Source organism: Ictidomys tridecemlineatus, chromosome 1, assembly GCF_052094955.1.
Source record: "Ictidomys tridecemlineatus isolate mIctTri1 chromosome 1, mIctTri1.hap1, whole genome shotgun sequence".
Lineage (NCBI taxonomy): Eukaryota > Metazoa > Chordata > Mammalia > Rodentia > Sciuridae > Ictidomys > Ictidomys tridecemlineatus.
In genome coordinates this window covers 17,125,486-17,146,276 of record NC_135477.1, presented here as the reverse complement: position 1 = coordinate 17,146,276, position 20,791 = coordinate 17,125,486, and positions in this window count along the sequence as shown.

The window sequence follows — 20,791 nt, the reverse complement described above, 5'->3', positions numbered from 1 at the left end:
TTTTTCTACTATACAGGCTTCCAACTGCCTGTCTGCCTTTAACTCTGACAAAGCACAAGTGATGTTCGCTGCCCCCCTTGCTATTGCACATTCTGAATGAATACCCTGTGCTGGTTCTCATTTGGTTGGGCTGTACGTATTTCCACAGAGGAGAGTGAAAAAGTTTCACCATCTGTATCTCAAAGCTCTGGAGGTGCAAACGGTGGGAACAAAGTGAGATGCAAAGGTCTTCCAGTCTGCCGCTCCTGAAGAAGTTTGTGCCAAGCTGCTCAATCCCTGTTTCTCAGTTTTATAGTTTATACATCTCTCCTAGTACCCCAGAGAGTAGTAAGTGAGTTTAGCATAAAAAGAAAGAAGTAGAGAGGAAATACTTTCTCCTTTGGGAAGTTTGAAGAGTATAGATTAAGTGTGGATCCCTAATGTCCAGATAATTATCTGTGTCTGCAACTTCAACCAACCACAGATGACAAATATTTGAAAAAAAAAATAGTGTTCTAAACATGTAAAGACTTTTCTTCTTGCATTATTTTCTAAACAATGTACTACAACAACTATTTACATATCATATAATTAGGTGTTAGTCGTGATCTAGAGATTTTTTGGTGGGTACAGGAGAATATGTATAGGTAATATACAAATCCTGCATCATTTTTTAGGTTTTTGTATCTGAGGGTTTCTTCGAATCAATTCTCCTGGATACAGAGGGAAGACTATAGAGTATTTGGTCTTTGCAATCTTAATTCTTTAATTCATTTCAAAATTAGAATCACATAAGTCAAGAAATTACTAGGCTCCTATATTAATCATCTTTCCGTCACTGTGACAGGATACCTGAGATCAACAAGTTAAAGGAGGACAGATTTATTTTGGCTCATAATTTCAGAGATTTTAGTTGATAGTCACTTGATCTCATAACTTTTAGGCCTGTGGCAAGGCAGAACATAATAGTAGGTACCATGTTGTAGACCAAAACTACTCACCTCCTAATAGCCAAGAAATGAGAGAGAGAGGAGAGAGAGAGGAGAGAGAGAGGAGAGAGAGAGAGAGAGAGAGAGAGAGAGAGAGAGAGAGAGAGAGAGAGAATGTGAATGCAAGTTTTTATAACAAATCACTTTACCCTCAATCCATTAAGTTATGAATCCATAAATGGATTAATCCATTAATGAGGTCAAAACCCTCAAGATTCAATCACCTCCCAAGCTCCACCTCTGTTCACTGATACCCCAGAAACCAAGCCTTCAGTGCAGGAGGTCTGGAGAGACATTTCAGATAAAAACCATAAGAGCTTCTTGCTCAGCTTTTCTTTCTTATTTCAGAACTACTCTTCCCAGGATCCTTCCTCTGCTTAAAATATGCATAATCAGGAAATTATTATTATAGAACTCAACAGGACCTCAAACCTCTGTAGTGGTGAGTTACTGGGGTCCATGCATAAGGTTTCATTCCCTGCCTCCTGACTGGGTAGAAAGGGAAGATCAGAGCAAATGCCTTCTCTCCCAAAGCCTGAATTCCTGGGATTGTGAACACAGGGGTGGAGGGGTGATGGGAAAGGATTTCCATAATATCTCCCTATCTCCTTCAATATAGTAAATGTGAAGAAAAGAGGGGTGTTATATAAGAACAATGCTGCCTGCCAACAGTGGTCCCTGTGAGAAGAAACAGGTACAGCAGTAAACCCACCTCTCCAGCTGGGTAAGCTCAAAATATGATCCAAGGATTTGTAAACAGTCCTGGCTGCAAAACTGGGATTTTTTTCAAAGACTCAATAAAACCATTTTGAGCCCAGACAGGACTTACTTTGCGATTCTCAGCTCAGAATCTAGACCACATTGATACTTGCCCTAATATCTTAATTGGATAAATAATAGCATCTCCAAGTTGTCAAAATCATGTGCATTAATACTCAGTTTGGATGATGCAATAATGTTCTCTTCTTAGCACTTCAAGTCTCAGTTGTGACGAATGGTGTGATTGAACTTTGCCTATCCCCTAACACGGCAAAGAACTGGCTATTAGATAAAGGTACAGAACAAAGACAAATGCATCTCCAGCAGAAGCTGCAAGTCACTGCCTGAACAGATGCATCCAGGCTGTGGAACAAATGGCACCTCAGCACATTCCTGGGATGGCCACAGAGCATGAAGTGCAGCCCAGTTCTTTTCCTGTGTGGTAAAAGTAAATGAGTGGGGAGGTGTTAGAGTCAACTCAGGCGGAATAAGAGTCTGTACTGAGAATCCACTCCAAGATGCAATGTATTTTTACGTGTGATTCAAGAGCCTTTCATCTCATAGTATGTAGTCATCTTTACTGCAGAGTGAGTCCGGGGAAATCAAGGTTTCACCAAAGAATTCAAGACCAGATTTTTTATTGATGGATTAATCAAAAACCTTTATTCAATACTCAGTAATAAAGGTTGTATTCGGTGTTGAGAATTGGATCTGGGTTTCATTTCCACCTCTTTTCAATCACTAGGTGTGTGATCTTGAGAAACTTACTCAACTTCTTTATGCCCCCATTTCTAAACCTATAAGATAGAGTGAAAGGTAGATATATGTACAAGGTCTCATCATAGACACATAAAAGATGATAACCATTACTTATTCTAACTTCAATGAGTCCTGGAATATGAGCCAGGTGTTTTTAATATGTTTTTGCAATGGTTTTATTATTATATTTGTTTTTCCTCCTCAACATGAATTTGAAAGCATATTCACATTGAAAATGTGTCTACCCCCATGGTCAAATTCATGAGTATATATTTCTGAAAAGGACAGCTCTTATCTCTGGGGATTTGAATACACCAGGAAGCAGCACAGTCAGAGAGTGTAGAGACCTGGTTTTGTATCTGCTTGCTTGTCATGGTAAAGGGTACATTAGATAAATTCCTTAATCACTGTAAGTCTCCGTTTTTCCACTTGCCAGATGGGTAAGATGGAAATAATGTTCCTCTTATTGATTGTTCCTCTTATTCCTTATTCTACACTTATGAGCTCATGCAATCCTTACTATAACCCTTAAAAGAACTCCGTTCTATCTCCATTGTCCAGATGAGGAAACTGAGCTCAGTGAAATCCTGTGTCCACAGAACCACTCTGTGGTAAGAGTTTTAACTTATGCTCTGTTTAACTCAGCTCAAACACATCCTGGCTGACTCCGCTCTGAATAAACTACTCAGCACTTTTTGACTTCAACTTCCTCATCACTTTTTGGGCTTGTCAATATTACAATTAAATTGTGGGTTACATATTCAGATTGGTTCCTGGAATATAGTTGGTGCTCATTAGGTTTAAGAATAAAAACCATGTTCTGATATCAAAATGGGGTGGATAGCAAAGGGTACATTGGAAATTTCTAAATCTAGACACAGCTTCAGGGAATACTATTAGCTTGGTTTGTTTTGAAGTCCCTGACATCATCTTCTGCTCTTCTGTCTTTAATCTTCAAAGCAGAAGACTTCTGTGGTAGTTCCTGATACACAGAGGTATGGTAGTTCATGCCAAAGCAGAAATAGCCTTGAATTCAGTTCTCCTGACTTTCTTTGGTTACTGGCTTATGTCAAGGTTCAACTCCCAGCTGTTTTCAAAGGTATATTTGGGAAAAACAGTCATAATGCAAGGCCTTATGTTTGTACCAGGGCATGGGGTTCATTAAAGAACATATTTAATGAACATCTATACTGTGCCAGATGTCTTTCAGGCAGAGTTATTTTAGTAAATAAGATAAAGATTGTGACACTCAAGAAGCTTATAATTTGGAGAGAGAGACAATAAATAGAATAAATAACTAAATTACACAGTGAGTAAATAAGTAATCAAAGTGCTATGAAAAATAAAGATCAGGTATAGAGGATTGGAGGCATGGGGACGAGGGAGACTGACAGCTATTAAATTGGTTGTCAGAGAATTTTACTCAACTAGCGTCAAAATTAATATCACCTTAGAGATAATAGCTCTGAGCTGAATTTTTCAGGTGTTTAATGCTACTTTCTGTGAAAAGTGCATTGAAATGATAATTTAAGAATAATTATTTTAATTGATGTTTGTGTATCAGAGAGGCCATGAGCTCACTGGTGGGATAGGAAGGTGTGTTTATGATCAGGGATGTTCAACTTCATTTATTTCAATGGATTTTTTTTTTATTCAAGTCTCTTTGCTGGATGGGAGGCAACACTTCCAGATAATCATGAGCAGTCTCTTTATCTGGAAATGTCTACTAATTTGTTCTCTTGTGATGAGCACAGAAGGTTGAAAGCAGCTGTGAGAAATCTTGAAATGATCAGCCAAAGATTAGAGATGAGAGCTCAGCCAATTGGCCAGGAAGAGCACTACTGTGCTTATTGCTCTGACCTGTCCATATGCTGGAGATGGAAGCTCACAGGAAATTTTCCACAACTGAATAGTTAAGAAACTCTTCCTTTTCCAACAAAATGAATGATACTGTGTACGATGCCTTGCAATTACTTCATATGCTAATGATGTAAAAAATAATTTAAAATATATTTGCAGAATATCTAGTTATCTAGAAAGATAATCAGGATATATAGAATGGGAAAACTCTATGTAATATGATGTTATATTTTGATACTAATTTTATATATAAGTGAAAAATGACTAAAATATTGGCAGAGGTTATCTCGGGATGGACATATGGTTGAAGTTTCATAAAATTTGGGTATCATTTTTCAAAGAGAAGAAATGAACAATAAAAGTAGTGCTTTATTGTGTTTGTGGGGATTGAACCCAGGTCCCTGTGTAGCTAGGCAAGCACTCTAGCACTGAAAAGAACTCAAAAAATTTAAGACCAAAAGAAAACCAATCAATGAATGAGCTAAGGAACTAAACAAACACTTCCCAGAAGAAGAAATACAATATATATACAAAACTGTTCAACATCTCAAGCAATTAGAGAAATGCAAATCAGGACTACTCTAAGATTTCATCTCCCTCCAGTCAGAATGGCAATTATCAAGAATACAAGTAACAGTAAATGTTGAGGAGGATGTGGGGAAAGAGGTACACTCATATATTGCTAGTGGGACTGCAAATTGGTGTAACTACTCTGGAAAGCAATATGGAGATTCCTTAGAAAGCTTAGAATGGAGCCACCATTTGAACCAGCTATCCCACTCATTGGTTTATACCCCAAAGACTTGAAATCAGCAGACTCCAGAGATGCAGCCACCTCAATGTTTATAGCAGCTCAATTCACAATAGTTAAACTATGGAACCAACCTAGTTGCCCTTCAACTGATGAAGAGTTGAAGAAAATGTGGTACATATACACAAAGGAATTTTACTCAGCCTTGAAAAAGAATGAAATTATAGCATTCACAGGTAAGTGGATTGAACTAGAGAATATCATGCTAAGTGAAATAAGCCAGTCCCCAAAAAACAAAGGCTGAATATTTTGTCTGATCAGCAGTTGATAATCCATAGTGGGGTGGGGCAGGCAGGGAAGAATGAAGGAACTTTGGATTGTATCGAGGGGAGTGAAGGGATGGGTGGGACTGTGGGTATGAGAAGGACAGTAGAATGAGACAGACATTATCACCCTATATGATTACTCTACTGGTTGACTGTACCATGTACAACCAGAGGAATGAGAAGCTGTACTCCATTTGTTCACAACATGTCAAAATGCATCCTACTGTCATGTGTAACTAATTAAAACAAATTTAAAAATCTACTCAATGTTAAAAAGAAAAGTAGTATTTAAAACATAATAAATAAATCCAAACCCTTAAAGATATATCTTTATTTATATTTATTTTATCTGTATTCTTACCAAAATACTTTAAATCCCTTTAACAGTGCTAGGCTGCACTTAGGTTATATTTTCAATGTATGTAGTTTTAAGAGGAAGTCACTAGTGAGAGGAAGTCACTAGTGATAAACAAATAAGTGTTTAACAGCTGGTGTTCCAGCTGCCACTCCCTCCCCACCCCCACAATTTGAAAAGCCCTGATTTTTAGTGTCTGTCAGTTCCTATGGTGTAAATACTCTCTCCATGCCTCCTTGAAAACTACTAAAGTCAAGTCACTAAACATGGTACCTCATGTACTAAAAAATCCATAATGTAAAATTTTCAAAGTATTAAGTGAAAAATAAACCTTATAGGAATAGCTATTTATGACATCAAAAAGCAAAAGCCTTTCTAGGAAAAGGCATTTGCTGCATACATGTTGTCACAGGGATTTGGGGAGATTGGCTCACAAGGCTCTCTTAAATTTGCATGCTCTGTTCTAGTATTCCACTGGATCATGCTTGCCTCTGACTGATCATGGAGGTGGGCATAGAGCATAGAGCAAAAATGGTCTTAGGAACTGTTGTCTCAATGATGATTCTCTTTTCTCTGAAGAAGGAAGAGGCAGACACAACTACCTCTTGTCTTCCATGACAAGGCCTCCAGAGAACCAGAGAGTCTTTGTCAACAGAAAATTCACTGCTCTACTTCTTTTATTTCTTCTTTTTAGTAACACATGACAGTAGGGACAATTTTGACATATTTATACAAACACAGAGTATATCGTATTCTAATTAGGGTCCCTGTCTTGTGGAATAACGACTCTCACAAGACTTTTTTCTCTTCAATAGTATAGAGATTCAGGTTCAAAATTTTTCAGTATATGAGGTTTCATACCCAGTGTTTGAAGAACTTTTCAGAGATTCTGTGACAGGAGGGAGATGGTCTACTTCTACACATTTGATGTTTCTAGGTGGAAGTGGAAATTCAACATACGAGAAAGGACATAGACATGCACATTGAAGCCGTGTTATTACATAAAAATCACAAGGAGTTGATATTTGCCCTGAGAAACCACTTAACATAAATAAGACTAGGTTATGGCAAGAAATCTTCACTGTGACATAAGGATTCTAGTTAACTGACATGTGCTACAAGGCAGGGATCCCAGTTACATCTTTCCAAAAGCCCTATGAACTAGGCATTGTGCTGTCTCAACTTTATCAACAAAAAAGAGGCCTGGATTTACAAAGATGGTAAGAGTGGGGCTCTGATTCAAACCTCAGTCAGCTGATTCCTCTTCAGTGGATCTCAATAGCATGGAAGTGTGCCACCTACCAGTGTGTGGGTTAGTCACTGGAAGGTCTCTATGTAAGAAAATATTGTGCCAGAGATATTGCTGTGGGTTTTCAAAACCCATTTTGTTTCTTTCCTGATTATATAGCTTAATTTTATATTTTAGTCTTCTTGACATAGGTTGGCACCATAGAACTGAGAATAGGTGGATGAAGTGAAGTCAGAAATAATGTGAGCCACCTCCATGCTTGGCCCATGAAAACCTCCCAGGCTGATTCCTCATTCCTTTTACACTTCCCATGGTGACCTTGGAAAACACATTTTTAATAAGAAAGTAATAGAAAATCAAAAAAAAAATGTGTTTACAAAGTGGAATGACTGTGTTTCCAGTCACAGAGACATGGGTTTGCTTGTTACAGCAGCGTGACAGAATCCACCCTAACTTGCTTACCTACTCCACTGAAACTTCTTGGCTAAAGGGAGACTGTGTATCCAGAATCTTATCCCACTTAGATTTCTTTGTCAGCATAGTTCTCCAGACTTCCATAGTAAAATTCACATGATTCTAAGCCTCACAGCACTCACTGCCATTTGTCTTTTTGTATGTTACAGGCAGAGCTGGCCTCCGGAGCTAGTCCAGGCTGAACCTTGGTTGCCATGTTGATTGCATCTCACACATTAACCTGCAAGTGAACTCAGAGACCGTCAAGAACCATTACAGCAGTTTGATATTGTTGCAGTATTTCTTTGCAATGGAATTATTCTCTCACTCTTTCCTCTAACACCCCAAATCAAGTGATCCCTTTGTCACTGGTCCCAGAAAAGATCTCTTACAGTTTAGAGAGTGTATTTCTATGATTGCGTGACATCTCTTTATCTCACCATAAGAACACTCCTTAAGAAGCAGGACTGTACATCTTGCTCTCACAATACACCCAGTGTCTGGCACAGGCCTACGGTTACATTGTGGTTGCTGTCTGTGTAACTTACCCTGGCACTAAGACTACAGGATTCAGGCTCAGAAGTGAGCAACTTGGAGAATGAAGAGGACTAACACAGTTTAGCCCCATGATAGACACTTCAAGCTTTCTTCATTTAGAATTCATAGCCTCCCTGTTCCCTGACATGGTGTCACCCTATCTTTACAGGTCAGAAAACAGCTCACGGACTTCTTCTAAAGAATGAAGCTGGGAGACACCAGGGCTTCTGCTCTTTCCATTGAACTCTTCTCCTTTCTTTACACAGTCGTCCCTCTGGACCCTCCTTCTGCCATTGGGGTCAGGATAGACCAGAGGCCAGTAGATCAGAATGCAGCTCCATTTGAGATGCTGGACCATGATCAACGGAACCCCCTATCCTCATCTGAGTTCCCCAGATGGCTTTTGATTCAGGGCTGGAAATGTTTCTACATTCTCACCAGCACCTTTTCCATTCTGGTGGCTAAAAGCAGACGGTGGGGAGTGAAAAAGCAAGGCAAAAATCACAAAAATTCTTTTGAGTCTGTCAAAAAATGGAACACTCTGAGACTGTTGAGAAATCAAAAATACCTTAAAGCTTTTTGAAGAAAGAATCACACCACTTTTATCTACCAATACACTCTTTAAAAAAAAAAAAACCCTCCCTCCAATTTGCTCTCACAACTTATTTCTTTCCTATTACTGGTCTTCTATCATGTGTGCTATAAGACATTTACCCCAGTCATCTGACCCCAGTGTCTGGACTGAGATTTTTGTACAGTTGTTACTTTTGGGGACCACTGAGTCAGGTTAGGAAAATGGAGGCTGGCAGGCCACTGTCACACGACTTCCCCTTCCTCTGCAGCTAGTTGACCTCAAGTCCCTTTGAGTACATGGAAAATCAGCATTAGGTTGATCCACTATTTGTATCTGAGCCTGGCTATCAGAGTGGAGTGATCAGTATCTGGTCTATATTCAAAACCTATATCTTGAAAGAGAATTTATAATATAGTCAAATAATAATCTTGGAATTGCATAAATCAAGACTTATCTCTTTGTTACTCCTGTTCTCAAATTATGCCTAGAAATGAGGGAATGACTTCCACTTTTATGGCAAACGTTCTCCTTGAGAATGCTTAATGCCACCACCCTTACGAATGAATGGGTGTTGTTTCCAGGGAACATTGGAAGGGAGGCAGCTCATCTTCTGTCCTCCTCTTGATCTGATACTTTTTTCTTTTGGTTTTAAGAGTTCTTAAGCTTCTCTAGTAAAAGAAATAATTAGTGTATGATGAAGGAACTGCCAACAATCCTGAGCTTAACTTAAAACAAGATAGAAACTGACTTCCTCCTGTGTCACCCAGCAGAAACAAAAGGGAAACTCTCTGAGTTAATAAAATACAAATTCCACAGGCTCACTCACATTCTCTCAGGAGAATCTGAAAAACAACCTTGGCCCTTTTCCCAGCTCATTTAAAAGTGAGAAGTCAATAGAATGATGCTGTTTGTGCCGGAGCTATCATAGTGATAAATAATGCATGACCATTTATTATTTCCACAGTCCTACCCCTCCCACTTGATCAAGGCCCTGAGCAAACTTTCTCCTCCTTGTGTTCATTCTCTGCCAGCTGAAGGGTCCAGTAAGAAATGACTGCTGTGCATGTTCAGGCTCATTTGGAACAGAATCTGAGAACCACGTGTGCTCCACAAGGCCACATAGGATGGCGCCCCCTGCTAGGATCTGCCCCAAATCTCCATTTGGCCAAGGAAGCTCTTCCTAATAAAGCATCTTACAGCAGCCTATGTTTCTTGGATTCAGCCAGATAAGAGGATGGACTGAATTTTCTCAAAATGGCTTGATGTATGCATCAGGAAGAAGGGGGAAGGTAATACATTGTGCTTATTCACAGAAAAGGAAAGCCTGACTAAATTGTCACTGGGTTTCCTGTCCATGGTCCTACTGTGGTTGAGTCTTTTGGAAGTGAGGCTCCAGGTTAATTCCATGAACACCAGATGACTGGTTGGCTTGGATAACCTGATCCAGGGATTCCCGAGTCTGAGTTCAAAGAACTAGTACCTCCAGATGCCAAAGGGAAGGACACAGTGATCTATGGACACATATGTTCAAGAAGCAACTAGTTTTCAGTAGTACAGAAATTCTCAGGGCCAACAATATATAATTACAAATGGTGAATCTCCATCATGGTGGGGCTGCACAAACGATGATTCTGAAATGTAACTGACCACAGAATTTCTTTTTCCACACATCTCCTATGAATGGCTCCTAGAATTTATATTCCATAGAGTATACTTCAACAACTGCTTAAGACAAAAGAATCCACTTAACTTAAAAATGTCATTCAGGTCAGGGGTTTGGGTTATTTCTCTATTTCTTCGTTAGAATCGTTTATTAGCTGTGAGATGTTAGGCAAGTTACTTAACTATATTCTTTATTTTCAAAAAAATGGAGAAATTAAAGTGATTAGATGAAGCAATACATGTAAATGACAAAGGATAATGCCTGACTCATAGTCAGCACTATATGAGATACTATTACTATTCTTTTGGTGGTTGTTGCAGAATCCAAGATTGCCATGAATTAGCATCCCCAGAGCTTATGACACATTTGTCTCGAGAAAATATTTTAAGTAGAGTGGACAGGACATGAACTTGGAGGTAGATATTATGATTTTAAATACTGTCTGTCATTTTTTGGATGAGGGATATTGAACATGTTACTTCACTTTTATGCCTTAGTTTCTCCTCTGTAAGACAGGACTGTTTTAGTATATCATAGGAATATTTTGAAAATTAAATGAGATGAGTTATGTATGTAAAGGTTTTAATACTCTGTCTGCTGCACTCTCAAACATTACCTGCCATCATCATCCTTATCACCTCAGCCATCACCTCAATTAAAATGTACAACATCCGTGCAGTTTGAGAATTATTATGGATGAAAAATTAAGGCTCAGAGGGGTTAAATAATTTATTGAATTCCACAAATTAGTAAGGGATGGAATGTAAACTTGAACCCAATTCTGTCTGGCTTAAAAATCATGAGGACATTTGGTACCACAAAAAAAGAAATTTGTTGTGTGTTCTTAAATTTTCCATTGTACTAGGACCAAATGAATGACAAGTAGAAATGTGAAAATTGTGAGTCATTTCTGAATAAGGACCCATATGCTTTGTTAGACCTCTTTCACCCCTCTATTTCCTGGTCATGTCATGCTTAGAAGACCTTTATAAATACGGTGTGCCACAAGATACAAAGGCTAGATTCCTGAGTCACCAAGTGGAAGAAAACCTGAAACAGACTGGATTGTGTTAACCCACTTAAATTTTGTAGTTACTGTGGGGTTGATCAATGTTTATTGCAACACCATACTCCTCCAATTCTACTTAATATATTACTCCCATTCTCAAAGAACTGATGTAACTAGTGTGGGATATAAGATATGCACAAATGAAAATACATCTTTAATAATCAGGAATTTGTCAGGAACTGTATCACTCAGGATCAAATCAGGAAAAAAAAAACATTCTAGGTGCATTAAACAGAAGCTATTTAATGCAGGAATTGATTACAACAGTATTTCAAGAGCTGAAGCATTAAAAGAAGAGTAAATAAAAATATTAATAACATATACAGGAAACTAGTACTGATTCTAGGTCCTCAAAACTAAAATCTATCTAGAAGCTAGTGTGCTGTGCAGCTGAAGCTCCTGCTATTACAGCCCAGTGTCATGAGACAGAATCCTGTACACCCAGGCCCCTGCTGCTTCTTTTATAGCTGTTGGTCTGAAACCTGTTGCTGCCATTGTCACTGCCACCAACATAGTTTCTGCAAGCAAGGTTTTCCCTGATTCTGCTGCCACAATGCTACTTGTGCTGCCATTGGCAGAATATAAGCAAGGAAGTCAGGGATACATTATTTACCATTCATAAAAGAGCAGATATGGCATGGATTCAGTTGGGTACAATGTGTATAAGAGCAAAACAGTGAAAACAAGCCACTTCTTTTCTTCCTTTTCTTTCTTTCTTTCTTTTTCTTTTTCTTTTTTCTGTGTGTGAGTGTATGTGTGTGTGTGTGTGTGTGTGTGTGTGTGTGTGTGTGTGGTGCTGGGGCTTAAACTCAGGGCCTTGTGAGCCAAACACTCTACCAAGTGAGCTATATCCCTATATCCCCAGCCCTTCTTTCCTTCCAGGGACACTTAACCACTGAGTCACATACCCAGCCCTTTCATTTTTATTTTAAGCCAGGGTCTTGCCAAGGTGCTTAGGGCCTTGTTAAGTTGCTGAGACTGGCCTTGAACTCATGATCCTACTGCCTCATCCTCCCAAGTCACTGGGATCATAAGCATGTGCTACTGTACCCTGCCTCAGTGATTTACTCTAACATTAGAATAGCATGCATCTGTTACAATGAATAAGCTTGAGAGCACACCTATCAACATGGATAAATCTCCAAAACATAATATTAAAAGAAAAATGGGAAATAAGGCATATAGTATTGATTAAACTATGTGCAAATTTTAAAAACATAAACAATCAGTATCTATTTTTATGGATATACATACATGTAGTACAATCACAAAACCATTCATTAGAGGGATATGCATGAAATGCAGGGGCATGAAGAGTGTGGGGACAGTTGAAGGTAGTGCTTTAACTATACCCAAATATTTCATTTTTGGAGGAAAAGAAAATAGACATTTGAAGAGTATTTTTAAAATGTTGATCTTTGCAAATCTGGGTGGGCAAGATGCTTATTTTGTATTATTTTATGAACATGTATGTTTTTGTGCTATAAAATATTCAAAGTATTCTATAACTTAAAAAATTAGGAAAGAAATTACAGGGAACTTTATAACATTCAGTTCCCTGAGTTAAACTGAAAGTTAAGTTTAATCAGAGCCCAGTACAGTAAGATGCATTTTTGTTGAACCTCAAAGAGCAATTGCTGTCCCATCTGGGAGAGCTGGGAAAATCCAAGAATAGGGAATCAAGCAGGGTATCAGTCTGGCTTGAACCATCCACATTCATTTCTTGAACCCACTGTGTCTTAAAATGGGAATTAGAATATTTCCCACATTCACTGAATTGTTTTGATGATAAAGCTAAAATAAGACAATCCAAAAGAGAGAAAGCATAAATGTAAAGAATGGAGTTCCCCCAGCAGTTCTTCCTCTGGAGGTTAGGGAATCCCCTAAGCTGTCGGCCTGAATGCTCATGTTCATAAAATGTTCATAAAATACCAGATTATTCTGGTCCCATAGCATCGTTCCTTGTAAATGTGTTTGAAATCTATTTGGATCAAATGAATCACATGTTTAGTTATGCTTTGGCAATAATGATGCTGCAGTACTATAAAATGCTACAATGTAAAATACTACTGTTATTATATAAATGGGCTGTTAGACTGAATACTTTGATATTTCAGCATCTCTCTAAAGTTTATATCCTCCCTAAAGGTCTAAGAAATAGAAAAGAAAGAGGGAAACCCTAGTTTTTTTAGAGAACAATATGAGGAAAAGCCCAAGTGAGAATTTCTAATTGCAAAGAACCAGTTCAACGGAACCCAGAAAACCCAGATCTATGTTCAAGCAAAGTGACATGTGGGTACCACAATGTCTTTTTCAATAAGCAGCTTCAATTTATTCACATTGTTTTCTGTGCTGTAGAAGTAATTTCTAATCTATAGTATCTGATATGATTCATTAATCTAGAAAATTAGATTTCTGGAGGAACATGGTATGTGTTTCCAAAAATTAAAATCCAACTTACTATTCTCTTTTGTTCACCTTCAAAGAAACTCTTAGGTTTGAAAATGAAGAACAAATTAATTTTGCAAAATAATTGTTTTTATATTTATAAAATAGCATGTCTGACTTAGTTGTGGAGGACAGGAAAACAAGAGTAGGAGAGTGGGTGTAAATGCCAGAGACTGTTAATTCACAGTGGGAGCAGGTAGAGCCCCTCCGCCTTGGAAGAGACTCTAGACACGAGGTAACCTCTCTGTCCAGGGACTTGAGAACTGACATCTGGGATAGGTGGCTTTTATCAGCACTGTAGAGCTTGTCACTAAGCTTTTGAAAGCAATGCTTCAGTGGACAAAGTGATCTAGGATGGAGATTTTCAGCCATGTAGCAGGCTGAGGCAGTTGACAATATTTGAAACCGTGAACACCTGGGGTCAAAAGCTTTGGTGTGGGCCAATGTGTCTAGATTTTCTCATTTATACACAAAGAATATATTCATCCTCTGAGGATAGTAATGAAGTTTCAGTAGAAGTGCTTTGAAATGCCTGATGTGCTGTAAATAAACAGTGATATTTTCCCTGAGAAATCTGGGGACAGAAATAAACTGACATCCATATCTGCCATAGTTAAACACTACTCTTTCAACTCAAGTTCTTCTTTTCTGAGTCTACCCAAAACACTTACTAAGTGATCATTTGGGAACATACAAGGATTTGGCCAGAGGAGTCAATTATTTCTCATCCATAACATTCATGGAAAATAAAGCTCAGAGGACATTCAGTATAGTATCTGTTTTACTGGTCAACATAGTTCATTTGGATTAATCTACATTAACCATAATTCTCTAGCTCCTCACTGCTTGTCTCATATCCAAAACATCCTTCCTAAGCTACACATCATAAGCACTAGTTTAAACTAATTGGGTGTTGCTTGGATCTTTTACAAAAATGATTCCGTTCTCTGAGTATCCTGGTTTTATATCTTGCATACCATGTGGCTTTAGAACTACTTAACCTAATATTAGAGAAATGAGATATGCTTATAATCAAACTCCATTATTCACACAATCTAAGCATCCACACTTTTCAATGCTTTTATTTTATACTTGTTTGTTTTCTTTCAAGGGTTGAATCAACTTGATTAGGTATTCTTATTGTTCAGTGTAAGCCTTTGCCTTTCTTTTCAATTTCCTTTCTGGTTACCATACCTCCATTCCTACTCATTTCTATTCATTTGTGTTTGATTCTATTTCATATGAGTATCCCACTTTGAAGCACTGATGCTCAAGGGATTTTCAACATTTTATGAAATTTTGTCCCCTGGCCCTTTAGCAGCATGGCAGCTGTAGCCATGTAACAAATCCTTCTGTAAGTCAAATGGCCATTTAGCAGCTCAGTTTTTAGGGGATGACAATTTTGGGCTAGGCCCATCTGGAAAGTTCTTCTGATCTCATCAACTAGTGGCCCTTAGCTTCATTTGTGTGTTTGATAGTTAATTGGGTGGCTGTTAGGATAAATGGGACAAAGGAGCTTGTCATTCAGTATGCTAAATCAACCTGGTCCACAATGTGATGATCCCAGGATCCCAAGGTCATAAAAAAAAAAGCAAGCCCAAATATATGAGCACTTTGAAAGCCTCTCCTTGCTTGACTCCAGCAAGCCATGTGACTAAGCCCAGACCCAGTGTGTGTGTTTGTGTGGGGGGGCTGCTAAGGAAGAATGAATGAATCCCTTTCCTGCATCTTCCATTCCTAGGGAGATTTCAGAGGAAGACCTTTTACACACCCTTCTACTCTTCCCTAGATCCAATTTTTTTTTCTTATCATCTTAGCTTGATTCCAGGGATTGGGAGGTCTAGACACCATGAAATTGGACCAAATTTGAGAAGTCTCCCTAAATGAGACTTAATCAATCAATAATCCCTGACTCACAGAGACGTATGAGATGTGACATTTCAAACTCAAACCAGGAATTGAGATCATTTCTATTATTCAAAAATATTATAAGTCACAAGTTGACTATGCTTTCCTGATGGGTTGGACTGCTTATACCTCAAGACATGATTTGTTTATTTCTATGGAAATGCTGGGTCAAATGGTATGTGTATTTTGAAGCAGTTATTGCCAGATTGCTTTCCCTAAAGACATAGCAATTCACATTTCTAACAGCAATCTGTAAATGTACACTTAAATTTTCTATCAGGAAGGGGTTACAGAGGATTTTACAATTTTTGTCAGTTTGATAGTTATGATATTTCATTGTTACTTCAATTTGTATTTCCCTGACTACTAGTAAGATTGAGAAGTTTTAAATATGTATGTTGGCCATTTGAAATTCTTTTTCTTTGAATTGCTTATTCATATATTTGGCTCACTTTTCAGTTCAGTGATTTCTTTTTTCTGGTCCATTTGCAAGAACTTTTTATATATAATTAAAGTTGTTAATTTTTTTGTTGACTGCACTGCAATTTCTTCCAAATACATAGTTTTTGTTTATTGATCTATTTTTTGCTATGCCGAAGGATTTAAAAAATATTTCTACATAGGCAAGTATGTTTATTTGTTTTTAAATGGTTTCTGGTCTCCTTATCTGGCTAACAAAGTTTTTTCTTGGTTTTAGATTTTATATATGTATGCAATCTCCTTTTTTAAACTAAGAATTTTACATTTTTATTATTTATATTTAAGTCTTTCATTCATCTGGAATTTATTTGTATAGGTTATTTAATATATAAGACCAAAGTTATTTTCTTAATAATGAATAACCATTCATACTTTCACCACTTAATTCACCCTTTCTCCACTAAATTAAAATGGTATCTATAGCATTGATTAACTTTTAATATATGCTGGAATTTTTTTTCTGAATTTTTTTGTCTTATCTGTTAGTCTGACATTTTCATTTTTTATTTGATTATAGTATTCTCTAGTATCTGGTAGGATAATGTCCCCACTTCTATGTTTTTACAGACTAATATTGAGCAATTTTTCATTCAATACAAACATCTAATTTTAAAAAAAACTTTTTCATGTTACAATTTTGGGAAAATTGGCATTTTTATGCATTGTTGTATCTGAGACTATATAATATTTTTATTTGTTCATATTTTTAAAGGGTATTCAATGGAATTATATATTTTCCTTCATGCAGGTCCTTCTTGTTAATCTGTGCCTAGTAACTTAATAGTTTCCTTTAATAGTGCGGGTAATTTTGTTTTCTATCTATATTTCTTGGTCCTCAATTCTAGAATAAAGGAAAGCTGTAGAGGTAATATAGGATAATTATTAGGACCACAGAGGTAGTATAGAAGACCATGGATTCCAGAATAAGATGGTTTAGGTTGAAATCCTGACTCTACTACTGACACCTGTGTGGTCTTGGGCACAAAGGCTATTTAGCCTTTCTGTGCCTTGTTTTTCTAACCTACGAAGTGGGAAATAATGATGCTCACTTGTAGATGGCCAGCCACACAGCTGAGGGTCACTCTCCCTCTCCATAACTGAAGAGTTTTTCCTGGGAAGTGGCTGTCTAGTACCTATAAAGACTATATTCCCCAGATTCCTTGTATCTTCATAGTTCCAGAATATTGAGTTAAAGGCCAACAGAATGTAGCCAAAGTATTGTTTCTCAGGTTTAAGCCTGAGTCAAGAATATCTAAGGTATTTTTCTGTATTCATCAGTTGCATATTAATCTCTAAGGAATGGAGGTCTTGAAGTAAATGTGGCTGAACTATCAGCCCAAGTTTCTTGAATGACTCCAAGGAATAACTTGCTTCCACCCCATCTCACCTATTAAATTTTTCATGGGGGAAACATGAACTTCCACTATGATATGTCACTGAGTTTCCAAGATTTATCTGCTACATCAGTTAGTGTAGCTCTATGTAATATTTCATGGGCCTTAAGATGATATATATGTATGCATGTGTATGCAATAATAGAAGCTATTGGGAGTTATTAGAATTATCTTATATCCAAGCACCTAGCAAGTACTGTTATTAATTTTAGTTCTCTCTGTGTGTGTGTGTGTGTGTGTGTGTGTGTGTGTGTGTATTGGGTACTGGGGATTGAACTCAAGGGCACTCAAATACTGAGCCCCATACCCAGCCCTATTTTTTTATTTTATTTAGAGACAGGGTCTCACTGAGTTGCTTTGTGCCTTGCTGTTACTGAGGCTGACTTTGAACTCAAAATCCTCCTGCCTCAGCTTCCCTAGGTCCTGGGATTACAGGCATGCGCCACCAATCCTGGCTTTAACTTTAGTGTTGCTGTTATTCTTGCTAGAGCCTCTGGGCTTTTCTGGGTATACCATCACACTATCAGTCAAAGAAAGAAAGAAGATAGCTGTATTTATTTCAGTGTTTATGTCTATTCTCTTATTTTCTTATCATATTTTATAAGACAATGTTGATTAAAAGTCTTGATAGCAGGCATTGTATTCATTTTCTGTTAGTAAATGATCTTATTTTATTACTCTTTAGACCATTATATGCTATTGGTTTGGGGAAAATATTATATTTAAGTGGCTCCATTATATAATTTCTATTTACTTTGCAATTTTTATAACTCATGTATATTTCATCAAATGTCTTAGTGTTTTGATATAATTTGGTTCCCATGTATATATTGTCCTTTGTTAATTGATGTAATGGATTAAATCGAGACTTTTCTAACTTGAGCTATCTACTCTTTCCTCAAATAAATCTTTTATGTCATATTGTAATGATCTTTTGTTACATTACTAAATTCCTAATAGCTAATAGCCTATTTAGAATTGTAACATTTTAATTAATGATGAAGGTTAGCCTGTAGTTTATTTATTTGTAGGGTAGGAATATAATACAGATTTCATAAAATGAAGTGGGAATTAATTTCACATTTTTCTAAAAAGGAATAACTTCAATACCTTTAGAAACACTTCTTCTTTTAATTTAGAGAGCATTCATTTTGAGCCGACTGGTCCTGGTGCTTTTGAATGGTAGATTTTTCTAGGTCTTGCCAATCTCTGTAGCTGTTGATCTATACAAGTTATTTACTTCTTTACTCATTGTGCTCCTGCCGTTCATCTTTTGAAAGTCTTAGCTTAAAAACAGTGAATCCGTTGTGTCTACCCTGCTGTACCTGAAGCTCCTTAAATACTGTTCTGTTGTTGTCTGGTAGCTCTGTAGTGCTGCACCCTGGCTCTGTTTATAATTCTCTCTCTGGTCTCTGAATCTCCATGGATGAGTTATTATGTTTATTGTTGGTTACTCTGTCTCACATTGTGGTAGCAGTCCCCCAGGGTTGGAAAGGAAAACGTTTTGTGCCCTGTGGGCTTTTGCATCTGTATCTCTCCTGGCCTTAGAGGTAGAGATACCTCAGCTAGGTAATTAACTTCTCTTCAGGATCTGGAGGACTAAGGACACCAGGGATACTTAAGTGCTGCCCCTTGGTTCACGGTTCTGGGGTCAAGGTTTTTCCAGAATGCACAACATGGGGATCCTTGAAGCCTTGGTGCAGGTCTGACTTGGAGTCCTTGATGAGATTACCCCAGAGCTCAGAACTTCTCAGCAGTTTGAATCAAGGCAGACACACAGATTATTGTTGAGAACAATGGGAAAGTCATCCATTTTTTTCCTTGACACAGTCATAAACTAAGTTTATGAGATGAAATAAAGGCCTCTCTTGATATTCTTTAATTAAAATCTGCAGCCACAATAGGCAGTTCTCATGAAGTGTTGCTCTTGATTTAGTAGCTCTTCTTGTTTGTCATTACCTATTGAAAGTACAGAGTGGGTGGGCAGGACAAATCACTGAATAGCAACTACTTTACATGCAACACACAGTCTACATACTCTATTCTAAAAACATTCCTTCAGACAGGCACAAGCATACCTGTATTATGGAAACTATGGTGCAGTGAGGTGAAGTAAATTGCTTAGGGTGACACATCTTAAGAGGTAGATCCATAAGCAATACCCTGATCTGCAGAAATATGAAGTTTTTAATCTCAAATAAAAATCTGCTCTTTTGATTTCAATTCTTCCTTCAGTATTTGAACATTTTTTCCTTTTTCTTTCTTTCTCTCTTTCTTCCTTATTTTGATTTCCAAGTGCAACAAGGCAAAGTTCTTGGACATACAGATTGTCTTTAAGATGCAGCCTACAAGAACACAAGCCATCTCAAGGCCAAAGTCAAGCAAAATGACAATATTTCAGGTTAAACAGTATTTATATTAAACCAAAGCAGGCTGTAAAAGGTCTGATGGACAACACTGTTATATATACTTTTATAAGATTTATTTTCTATTTATTTTGGAATAATTTCTTTTATAATTTCTTTCTCCCTGTTGACTTCTGTTTTCCATCAATTTTTCAAAATTATTTGATTCATATATAACAATGGTACATATTTATGAACTACATTGTGATATTCCGATACATTTATATATTGTTTAATGATCAAATCAGGGTAAATTAGCATATCCATTACCCTAAACATTTATTATTTAATTATGGTGAGGCATTCAAAATCTTCTTGCTATTTTCAAATATGTAATACATTACTACTGACTATAGTCAGCAAACCATGCAATAGGATTCAGGAGCTTATTTTCTTTTTTTATTGAATCTTAACACTGTACCCATTCTGCCTCCTTCTAGTCCCCCATCCCCTATACTCTTCCCACTATTCTATTCTCAACTTCTACAAAACCAACTTTTTTAGATCCCACATATAAAAGAGATTATGCTGTATATGTTTCTGTTACTGACTTACTTAACTTACTATTATGTTATTGAGGTTCATCATGTTTTCTCAAATTATAGGGTTTTGTCCTTTCTATGGTTCAATCGCCTCCCATTGTGTATGTACCACATTTCCTTTACCCATTCATTAGATGATGGACATGTGGGATGTTTCCATTTCTTAGCTGTTGTGAACAGTGCTGTAGCGAACATGGGAACGTGCATGTCCCTTCAACATTGCATTTTCTTTAACTACATACCTGGTTGTGGAGTTGCTGCATGACATGGTAGTTCTATTCTGAATTATTT